The following is an 11,816-nucleotide window of genomic DNA, read 5'->3' as shown; positions in this document are numbered from 1 at the left end:
TTTCTAGCGAATTTCAAGATGTCTTGCCGTATCAAGAGGATAGTAACTGATCAAAAACGTGTAGAAATGTTTGAGGTGGTCCTTAGGAAAGATGCTAGCACTTGGTTTGACTCTTTGCCTGAGGAAGTTAAAGGGAATTACACGGAAGTTTTGAATCGTTTCAAGAAATACTTTTTTGATCCCCAAAACACTCAGAAATTATGGCAAGACATTGTTTCTCATAAGCAAAAAGACTTAGATGACTACTACTTGTACAAGCAAGAGTTCCTACGTCTTTGGGCTCTATGGATACAAAATGTCGCTAACCCTGGTGATGGTGCAGAATTTCTAAAGAAGGAGAGGTTCATAGCCGGACTCTTTCCTGACCTTAAGGTAAAAGTTGAGGCGGGTGCACCTTCTACCTTTGATGCAGCTGAAACTAGGGCTGCTGAGAAATATAGGAAACTCAAGTGCTTAAGGGGAGAGGTTCCAATAGAAGGTCTTAGACCCAAAGGTAAGTCACAAGCATGAACATCTAGGGAGCTTCCTGAGGTAACGGCTGAAGTGATTGAGAAGTTAAATGAATCTTTAAGCAGCTTGTCAATTCACCTTGCACAAGCTGTAGGTCCAAAGGGACAAGCAAAGAAGTATGAAGAGCGAGACCCACGACCTAGGAGAGTCTTGCAATGTTGGAATTGCGGTGAGTCTGGACATGGGATGTATAACTGCCCTTGGCCCCGTGGGGAGCCAGGGAGACCTAACTTGAATTACCCAGTGATGAATGCAGGTGAAGGAACTAGTTAGAAACCACGGCTTATACAAAGGCCAAATGGAGCAAGACCACCTCCACAAGGAGTGGAAGGAGTTCCACCTTTGCCAGACCCAAACGTGCATGTGGTAGAGGTGACAAATTCAAATGAGGTTGACATGGAAGCCAATGGCATTAAGCGTGGCTGAGGAAAAGATAAAGAGAAAGAAGGAGTCACATCACAGAGTGACCATGGACAAGGAAAGAAGGCAAAGGAAACCAAGAGGACTTGACGTCGTATCAACCTCCAAGACTTCCCTCTTGGACATGGAATGGCTCCATACAACCTGTTGGAAGACATGAGAGGTAAGGGTCCTGATATCTCATGGCCTCAATTTCTTGCATTATGTCCACAAGTTAGGAGGGATTTAACAAGGGCAATTAGCACTAGGAGAAAGGTAAAAGAGAGTGTGCCTGTTGTAAAAATTGCACAAGCTGAAATGAATGAGGACATTACACCGGTGCTAGACTGTTACACCAAAGGAAGATTGGTTAGGAAAGGTCTAGTGGATGGGGGTGCACAAATTTGCATCATGACAGAGGGACTCGTGCAAAGACTAGGCATGCACATCCAGGAGACACCTGAAATGAAAGTCAAGATGGCAAACAATAGCAAGGCTAGGTGTGTAGGCATTTGTAAAAATGTCTTTGTAGAGGCCTTTAGCATTAAGAAAGCGGTGGATTTTTATGTTATGTCGACCAAGGGAAGTGGTTATCCATTTATCCTAGGAAGACCATGGCTAATGAAAATGCGAGCTTTGCAGGATTGGGAGAGTGGGAAATTAATTTGCAGGAATGACAATCATAAGAAGGTTGTCTTTGACATGAAGGAGCAATGCCAAGAGGAGCTCCATGAAGAATCATCTCAAAGTGAGACGGAAGAAGGTTGAACCGATAGCACTTCAGAAGAAGAAAGTAGCGGCAGCATTACTGAAGAGGAGTCTTCCATCGAAGTCATGGGGGTAAGGTTTAAGCCAAGCAACCAAGAGACCTCTTGTCAAGGCTTGGAGGAGGTAGGTCCTCAAGAGAACGAAGGTGTTCAAGATGAAGGGATGCTGGAAGGTTGTCTTTGACATGAAGGAGCAATGCCAAGAGGATCTCCATGAAGAATCATCTCAAAGTGAGACGGAAGAAGGTTGAACCGATAGCACTTCAGAAGAAGAAAGTAGCGGCAGCATTACTGAAGAGGAGTCTTCCATCGAAGTCATGGGGGTAAGGTTTAAGCCAAGCAACCAAGAGACCTCTTGTCCAGGCTTGGAGGAGGTAGGTCCTCAAGAGAACGAAGGTGTTCAAGATGAAGGGATGCTGGAAGGTATGCTATCAACAACACTTACAAAGGATGAAAGAGAGGAGTTCAAATGTGTGCTAAGGAAGTTTCCTAGGCTTTTTGCTAAAGACTACACCGACATGCGTGGGGTAGATGTTGTTCAACACAAGATTGAGTTAAAGCCAGAGGCCACACCTAAAGCTCAGAAGCTACGAAGGCTAGGAGTTATAAAGGAACAGGCTCTACTCAAGGAGGTAAGAAAGCTTCTAGCAGCAGGTTTCATTTATCCAGTGGAGAATTCAGAGCGGGTCTCTCCTGTTGTTGTCACTCCTAAGAAAAATGGCAAGTGGAGGGTGTGTGTGGATTACCATCCCCTCAATGAGGCAACAAAGAGAGATCACTTTCCCCTCCCATTCCAGGATGAGATACTAAATGAGGTAGCTGGTCATGAGAAGTACACTGTGTGCGATGGTTACTCAGGTTACTTTCAAATAGGGATTGCATTGGAGGATCAATTGAAAACAACCTTTATCACTCCTTGGGGTTGTTATGCTTTTAGAGTCATGCCATTTGGTTTGACAAATGCTCCTGCAACATTCCAACGTTTCATGAATATGGTGTTTCAAGCATTCTTTGGAATGTCAATTAGGGTGTTCATTGATGATTTCTGTATTTATAGCTCAAAATCATTGCATCTACAAAGGGTAGAAGAAGGTTTAAAGAAGCTCTACGACATGGGAGGTCAACTCAACCCCGACAAGTGCCATATAGGTGAGGATGAAGTAATCTTGCTTGGTCATAAAGTTTCTTACAAAGGCATTGAAGTGGATCCTTCAAAGGCAAAGGCTCTTATTGAGCTACCATCACCCAAGAGTCTTAAGGAGGTCATCTCATTCATTCAAAAGGTGAATTATATGTCACGCTTCATTCACTTAGCCTCGGAGTTACTTCACCCTTTGCAAAAGTTGACACAACAAGTAGAATTTGCATGGTCTGATGAGCTTGAAGAGTACTTTTGTAACATTAAAGCCATTTTGTCAGAGCTACCAACACTCATGCCTCCTTGTTGGGAGTACACATTCTTTGTTAGCTCTAGTGCTGGGAAAGAAACAATTGGTGCAGTTTTGTTACAACAAGATCCCTATAGTACCAGGATGCGACCCATCTAATTTGCTAGTAGGGTCATGAATGCTTTAGAGAGAGGCTACACGGAGGCAGAACTCACGATGCTTTCTCTCATGTTTGCGATAAGGAAGTTTAGATCCTACTTTCTCCCAAAACCTTTTGTAATCCTCACCGCAGAGAATTTGTTCCCTTGGGTGTCATCTCAAATGAATCTTAGTACTAGGATCTCAAAGTGGATTATGGAGTTGCAAGAGTTTCAATACTCTTTCAAGGTAGAAGATAGTGTGCGTGCACAATTGGCAGGGATTCTCACTTATAGGGTGCATGAAAAGGAGATTAAGGTGCCTGAAGTAAAGACCCTACCATTGCCACCACCAAAAAGTATTCCTAATGCTTTTACCTTGTTCTTTGATGGAGCTTTTCGTCGAGCCATAGGAAAAGCAGGGGGAGGGCTAGTGTTGCTCAACCCAAGTGGAGAGGTGGTCATGAAAGAGAAGTTCAATCTACCAAGTTCAGCTAGCAACAATGAAGCAGAATATGACACACTACTTCATGGTTTAAAAATATGCATTGGCCATGGTATACAACGTCTCATGGTAAAAGGGGATGCACTTCTCATTGTGAAGCAGATTTTAGGCATTTGGGCATGCAAAAATGAAAGACTAAGGGCCAAAGTTCATACCATCCGTAGGCTATTTAATCAATTTGAGGAGGTGCAATTATATCATATTCCTAGGAAACAAAATGAAGATGCTGATTTACTTGCACAACAAGCCGTTGCATGTGTAAAGAAAGAAGTGCAGGTCATCATGGTGGCGGCTGCTGTGAAGCAACCGAGGTGCCAGGGATTGGAGTCATTGGCTCCCATCATTGGCTACATCTTGGAGGGTGAGTTTCCACCAGACTTCACAAAAGCTCAGAAGAGGAGACTCATGAAGAAGGCAAGCATGTATCTCTTCCTAGAAGGCTCCCTCTATCAAAGAGGGAAGGATAAAGTGTGCAGAAGAGTACCAACTATCGCGGAAATTCCAGCCATTCTAAAAGGTTTGCATGAAGAGGCATGTGGTGGTCATTTTTCCCAAGAATTAACTGTGAAGAAGATTTTTCTTGCGGGGTATGTATGGCCAAGTCTGCATGAGGATGTCCAACATTGGTGTAAAAGTTGTCACAATTGTCAAGTAAATGAGAATAGAAGATTGATTTATGGTCCAAGGCAAATTGTGCTTGTAAATGGACCCTTTGAAAAGTGGGGCATTGATGCTATGGGTCCTCTGACTAAGACAAAAAATGGTAAACTCTACATTCTAGTGGCTGTAGACTATATGACTAGGTGGGTGGAAGCACAAAGTGTGGCAAAGGTAAATGAGAGGACAGTGAGCAAATTCGTCTACACTCACATTTGTTGTAGATTTGGCACACCTTTGGAGATTGTTTCTGATAATGGTCCAGGGTTTAGAAAGGGATTGCTCACAGAAGTCTGTGAAGAACTTCGCATTCTACATCGTCACAGTACACCCTACTATCCCCAATCAAATGGTTTGGTAGAAAAAGCTAATGGTGTCATTGCAGGCATCATTAGAAAGATGGTGAAAAACAAGACAAAGTTGTGGGATGACTTCTTGGATGGTGCCTTGTGGGCGTATCGAACCACATATAGGGAAGCCACGGAGTTCACACCATTTCACTTGGTCTATGGTCAAGAGGCTTTACAGCCAATTGAGCTAAACATTCCAACAATGCGACTTCATGGAAAATCCACACAAGATGATCAAGAAGCATGGATGGATCGACTTCTTACCTTAGCTGAGATTGAGTGGAAAAGAGAAGCAGCATACGAGTGCTATAAGAGGAAAGCCACACAGACAAAGGAGAAGCTTGACAAGAAACTGAGGGACAAAGGCATCAATGAAGGAGATCTTGTGCTAAGGTATGACAATCGACTCGATAATCGTTTTGATGCCAAATTTGAAACAAGATGGCAGGGGCCATACATAGTCAAGAAGGATTTCAATTCAAGTTACTATCAACTTATGGACTTGAATGGGAAAGAGCACTCCAGGAAGATAAACGGCTATCGCTTGAAGCCTTACTTGAGTCGCCTTCTACCAAAGGATCTACCAGAGCAAAAGGCAACTATCCCATGTAAGTATTGTTCCATGAAGCATGAGTGTAACACAAACCAAAATTCCAAGGGGCCAAACAATGAAGATCTTGTCAAGGACTCTGAAGCACTCTCTTTGGAAAAGATTCTTTATGATGGTACATGAATATACCATCATCCTGGGGGAGGGCTAATGATAGCCATTTTTTCGGCTCTCTGTAATTGTCATAGTGAGTTATCTCACCCTATCAAATCACTCAAACACTGTGGTTACCCTCACCCTTTCACTGTATATAGGTGCGTGTGAGTTAGGGGACTTTTTTCATATCTCCTTACTGAAATAAAAAACCCTCAATTAGCTAGGCATGGGGCTAGTTGAGCCAAAACAATAATAAAAATAAAAAATATAAGTATATTATGGCCCATGCGTATGTAAATATTTCTTTGTATATAGGGCCTAAATAAAAGATTTTTTCATAATTATTTTGGTATTTATTTAAATTTTTTTACCTAAGTGTGTGTTATTTATGCTCTGTACATTGCCTCACCATTACCACAATTTTTCTTACCATTTTTCATACTCTTTATTCCATATAGAAATATTTTCATGTAAGCTTCTCCTATATTTGGTGTAACTCCACCCCAACAAAAATCCAAAAAAACTAGTTTTATTTATGTGTATATTTTTTCACTATTGTGATTTTTCCCTTCCTACATCTATTTTGTTTTTTTTTTCTAAAAAATTAGAACACCAAAAATATTTATCTTTTTATGGTAGCCTCATAATGAGAGAGATTTCTTTTGACCCCTTTATATTTTTTCCACTTATATTATTTATATTTGACATGTGCATATTTTTTAGACCCCTCAATATTTGATTTTCTTAGTTGTACTATTCACTTATATCATCATCTCAACAATATCTTCAATTATAGACCTACCAAATAAGGTCAAGGGTAGGTGGCATGCATACATGCACTATGGAGGACTCACTCTTGGAGGTATTCAAAAGAATCATCCAAAGAAGGACCCCACAAGGACCTTGTGCATTGGAAAAAAACGGTCGGTTTTGCTGAATTTTTAAAGTTCACTTGCTCTCTGAATTTGAAAAGGTGATACAAACAAAAGTTGTAGCTCGTGGGCTGAACTTTTGCCTCAAATTTTTTCATATTTTTTTGAGCTACGAGCTGTGAGCTATGATTTTATTAGTGGACCCCAGTTTTCCCATGCTATGCAGCCACACTCTCTCTTCCACTTTATCATTTTCCTCTTTCACACACACTTCTCCACTCATCATCCCCACCTCTCTCACCACTCCTCTCTGCACCCTACTTACCTTCTCCTCAACCTTGAAGAATAAGAGAAACCATGGTGAACTCATACCTCCCACACACAATTCCATTCCAAAATTGACCACCTACTCTCATTTTTCCTCCTCCAAATTACCCATATCTATCAAAAAAACCACAAAATACAGCCTCTTCTCTTAAAAGACAGCATCATGGTGGTTGATTACTTAGCTTCAATTACCTTGTCTCTCAAGGAAGGTCAAGAGTGGAGAAAAAATGTACCGTCAAAGCTAGTGGACCGTCAACAAGCGTCAAAATTGGCCCTACTCAAGACACTTGGAGCATCAACCTTGTAAGAAATCCACCTTTTCTTACCTCTTAAGAGTTTTTCTTCCTTATTTGTATCCTACATGGATACTCCCATTGTAAATATCCAATTCCATTTGTAAGTTAATACTAACTCTACTAACACTAACCCACTATGAAAAGTCCTATCACCTCCATTTCTCTCCTCTCTCTTTCCCCACCAACTTCTTGATAATTCCAAGCAAAAGAAATTAGATAAATTGCTGAAAATCTAACCCAACCATGGTTAGAGGAGTAACCCTAGCCTTCAAAATTGCTATAAAAGGAGGGTGTAGCTAGCACAAAAAAGGGGAGAAGAAAGAGCACTATGCAATAGCTTGAGAAGCCAAGCTCAACCTCTTGAGAAGGAGCTCTTGAGTGGAATCTCATTGACATTAGGCATATGTATGTGTTGTATTAGGGGTGATTAGCAAGGGAACTCTATGACATTGTAAGAGAGAGTGATCATTAAATTGAGGGTAGGAAATCTATCATTTCTCCTACTAGTGTAAGCCCAACATTTGCCGAATCAAGGAGGGTGAATTTGGAATAAGCATGGATACCTTGTCTCCCTTCCAACGTGAAGTCATGGACAATAATGACGTGTAAGTGTCTTGGTGTTTTATTTAAGTTCTTGATAGCTTGTCTCCGGGTATTGTTATCAATTTAGCCATAAATCCCACATGCTGTAAGAGGCGACAGGGTGGAGAGGACTCCCCTGGCCTTAAGACAGTGATTGGGGTGGATTTTTTCTTGTGATGTGTTGTGGTGTAATTTACTCAGGCTATGTTGAACAAATACTAATCTCACTTTGATTGGTCATGACAAATTTGTAAGAAGGCATTAGTGCAACAAGCACCCCCTTCCCCCTTCTCTCTCTTTCTTACATATATATTTATGTTTGCTTGATCATTAACGATACACTTCAAAGCAGCCCGAGCACCATCTCTCTCTCTCTCTCTCTCTCTCTCTCTCTCTCTCTCTCGTGTTTTAGTGTGTGAGAGTGTTCCATTGGTGTTAGGGTTAGTGTAAATTCCTTGCTTGTTTGTGGGTTGCTCTAACAATTCTCCTCTTTTGCGTCCTAGTTCGCTCTTAAACTAGGTGGTGCCCCCTGTGTAGTTGGGATTTGGCTGGGGGTTTGTTGTTTTGGTTTGTGTTGTGTTGTGCCCCAGCCCCATTGAGCAGCACGGGAGCCTTGAAGGGTGTCTAGAGGTTGCTCTTCTTGTTGCCCGCCCCGGACCGCCTCAATATCTACAATGGCCTAGTCATTAAAGGTATCACCACTTGGGAAGCAGTCACCACCAATGCAATCCAATTGGAGGATAATTTAATGATTCAAGGAGAAAGAGTGTCTGTTGAGCCTAAATATATTAGCTCACAAGCATCGGGGCATCAGCAAATGACCCTAAAGCCTATTGCTAAGGAGCCAAAGATATCTGAGATGACTTTAGCAGATCTCACGAAGGCTATTCAAGAGAGTCTTAGAGACAATCGTGCTCCGCAAAACAATCATATTTATCCAAGAAGGGAGCAACAATGGTGTTCAATATGCTATGGACCGCATAGTACCAGTGAATGCCCTACTTTTAGAGTAAAATTCAATGGGAATTGCAATGCCTGTGGAAGGTATGGTCATCAAGCTAAGGATTGCATAGTATTTAAGCGTGCGATGGCAAATAGGCCAACCTTAGCATGGATAGACACACCTCGAGTGCCTGCATTGATGCAGGTCCCACCTCTTGAACAAATAGCACAACACATGGTCCCTAGGGCCCAAAATGTTGTTCAATCAACACCCTTACCACCTCCAGTGCTAGGACTGCAACCACCACATCCGAGAATCACTTCTGTGAATCAAGTTGATTGTGAGTCATGTATTTCTTGTTTGGAAGTCTGTGAGGAAGATATAGATCCTAATATTGCCTATGGGATGGATGTGCTTGAAGAAAGTCCACAATACTACATGGAGGACTATTGGGGACAAGTCAAACCTATATATCAAGTAGCTGCTCTTGCGGCAAGAGGCCAAAATATCAATTACATTGCTAAGAGACCACCTCTTCAATGTTATGAGTGTGGAGGTCCACATCGTGTAGCCGAGTGTCCTATTATGCTACAGAAGAACGCCACACTAATGCAAACTAATCAAGCGAGCACGTCTACAATGCCGATACTAATGTGTAATCAATGTGGCATAGATCATTTGATTGCCCAATGTCCAAATAATCCAAATGCACCGAAGATCACACCATTAAGCTGATTGAAGTTACCGAGGAGCCATCACAAAGTACCGTGTGGTACCAGTAAACGTACTCACACGATTGATGCTCCAAAAACAAAATTATATTCTTGAGGAAAGAGACACGGCATCAATTGCCCAATCTCAAAAAAATAAGAAAACACGAAGAAAGAGATCGCAAAAAGCAGCGAAGTCAGACCCCAGTTCAAAGACCAACATAGGGACTGGTGACGACCCCGTATATATAAACGACGCTGAAGAGGATTCTGATTCAGGTGAAACCATGGAGACCAAAATGACCACTAAGATAGAAACCAACAAGGAAGATCTTCATGAGCCACAATGGCCAGGATCCAAGAAGAAGATAGGAACTTATCCAAACCCTACAGAGGAGATTGAGCGAGTCAAGCAATTAAGGAGTTTGGTAGAAGATACCCAAAGGGGTCTAGAACCAGCACCTAGGCAGATCCAGATTACAAATACCGTGTTCCTTACGCAACAACAACCTCACCAAATCCATAGACCCTTAGCCATAGCTAGTGTCATCCAAGAAGAAAGTGACTTAAAGTTATGGGAAAGTGGGCGTACTCACTTCTTGATGGAAAGAATGTTTACAGAGGGACTACTTGATCCTATCGAAGAAATGGAGATCCCATCTTCCCCACGTCAAGGGATTGAAGTCCAAAAGGTGCCGTTAAACATTGCCAAATTGATGGATTTCATGTCTTTAGAAGTTAGAACCACCATCATGTCCAAACTATATAAAGACCTTGAGCTAGTCTTAGCTCTTCGATCCTTCCTCAATGGAGAACTAAAGTTTGGGCTACCACAATTTGCACAGATGGATGGAGCTGGGGAGATGCCAATAGAGGAGGAACACTTAGATCCACAACCCAACCTAGATGAGAACCTTGTTATAGAAATACCTGTTAACAAGTTGGGACAATACTTTGAGGGTGATGAATCCAATGCGACCATACCAATCACTACTAAGGGATTAACTGTGTAGGGAATCCTTGATGGTGGCATTGGGGTTAGCATTGTGACTAAAAATTGATGGGAAACTATGGGAAGACCTCACCTTGCAACCACAATCATAGTAGTGAAGATGGACAATGGGTCTATTGTTAAACCTATTGGGATGCTAGAAGATCTCAAGATCAAGGTCTTTGGATATAAAATAGGATTACCTTCATTGTTATGGATTTCTCCAAACACACTATGGCATCGGAAATGATCTTAGGACGTCCTTTCATGAGGGAAGCAAAAATGGTGCACGACTGGTCTAAAAACCATGTCTACTTGCAGTTCCAAGATTCTGTCATTCGAGTGGATCTTGTAACTGGTCGAGCACATCCTCTAGGAAACAGGTTTATAATTGATCATAGATCTGACACCACAGTTCACTCGGCCCCATTGGAGTATTGTTACACGTGTAAAGCGGACACTAATGTTGGGGAAGATTCTCCTTATATGGATGTACTACCTGGGATGACTGAGTCGGACAATGTGGATTGGGTCCACCTAGCAGCAACCATAGACACTTGGGGAAATAGGGGGACGACATGGGTAACACCTGAGGGGGACGAAATGCCCGTACCCTTAAATATGCTACAAGCAATGCATATAGCTTCTGACAAACATCTTAATGTAATGAAGAAAACATACAAGTGGGTCCCTAAAGCTTCTTTAGCGACCATGGCTATTACTAAAAAACAGAAGCCTTGCAAGAAACGTCCCACTCGCTCTAAGAAATGTAAGGAAACGTGGCAGTGGATTCCTAAACGACTATTGGAAGCCCAAGGCTACTATGAAGGAAATGATCAAATCTGGGTGCCAAAACGTAGATTGTGTTCTTACCTGTCACCTGACCCATGTGAGCCCAATCCCGTAGCTCCAAAACGAATCGACAATTGTGGAAAGAAAAAAATCACAGAATGCTACACACCCGCTCTAGAGCTAGTTTGGGTACCGAAGAAAGAACAATTTGTTCCACCTAGCTCAGGAAGGGGGGAATCCCATGAAGCTTCTAGCTCCTCATGTAATGCATCCATAGAGGTAAAAGCTGCTCCACAGCCTCCACCTACCATTGTACATATCCATACAAGTAAGAAAGAGTTTGCACCTACCGTTGTAAGTTCACCACCTACAACAAAGTTGCAAATAAAATCATGGGAGAGTATCTTACCACCCTTGCAACTAGATGAAATGCATAGGGCGGTCGAAAACTATTGGTTAAAGCCTTCACCCATAACAACTTGGAACAATCGGTTTCAAAAGGTGACGACATCATTCCAAAAGGTATGATCTACCCAAGGAAGGGGGGAGTGTTTGCTGACATCCATCATTCACTTGCTTCCCTCTCAACCTACTCCCTGACCTCTCAATCTCCCAATCTTGGAGAATGTATATATAAAGCTTTATACTCACAAAAAAAATAAAAAATAAAGATCAAGAGCAATTAGCAAACAAGTATGCACAATAAAAGTCAAAACATTGACCAGACCTACACATTCACATCCGGTATACTGTCATCAAAAAACTTTGATCCTCATCACACGAGTGATGGAGGGTAGGTAAGAATAGTACGAGAGGAGTGTTTCTGTTTTAGAGTTTAGTGATTAGCAAAGTTCTTTTTTCCCACTGATGTGGCTCATAGAGGT

The sequence above is a fragment of the Adiantum capillus-veneris genome, chromosome 5 (genome assembly GCF_014529385.1).
Source record: "Adiantum capillus-veneris isolate H3 chromosome 5, ASM1452938v2, whole genome shotgun sequence".
Lineage (NCBI taxonomy): Eukaryota > Viridiplantae > Streptophyta > Polypodiopsida > Polypodiales > Pteridaceae > Adiantum > Adiantum capillus-veneris.
Note: the sequence above shows the minus strand (reverse complement) of the source record.